Source organism: Palaemon carinicauda, chromosome 3, assembly GCF_036898095.1.
Source record: "Palaemon carinicauda isolate YSFRI2023 chromosome 3, ASM3689809v2, whole genome shotgun sequence".
Taxonomy (NCBI): domain Eukaryota; kingdom Metazoa; phylum Arthropoda; class Malacostraca; order Decapoda; family Palaemonidae; genus Palaemon; species Palaemon carinicauda.
In genome coordinates, this window is record NC_090727.1 from 141383218 (window position 1) to 141383643 (window position 426).

Consider the following 426-nt stretch of genomic DNA (forward strand, 5'->3'; position numbering starts at 1 on the left):
GAATGCAACGGGGGAAAAGTTATTTGAACTGAATCGGAAGAAGGTCGGAAGAAGACAAACATGGAGGTTTGTTGTGGCCTGATTGGTAACGTCTCCGCCTGGTGTTTGCCAGACGGGGGTTCGAATCCCGCTCAGACTCGTTAGTGCCTTTAGCGTCTGCAACCCTACCATCCTTGCAAGCAAAGGATGGGGAGTTTGTGGGAGCCTATTGGTCTACCTGTTGAGTTACCAGCAGCAATTGTCTGGTCCTCCCTAGTCTTAGCTTGGGTGGAGAGGGTTGGACGCTGATCATATGCATATATGACCAGTCTCTTGGGCATTGTCACTGTTCCTTACCTCTGCTATTCATGAACGGCCTTTAAACCTTTAAAGCATAGGACCTGGAAACTCCTAAAATCAACCCTTCCCTCCGCTCCAGATGATGAA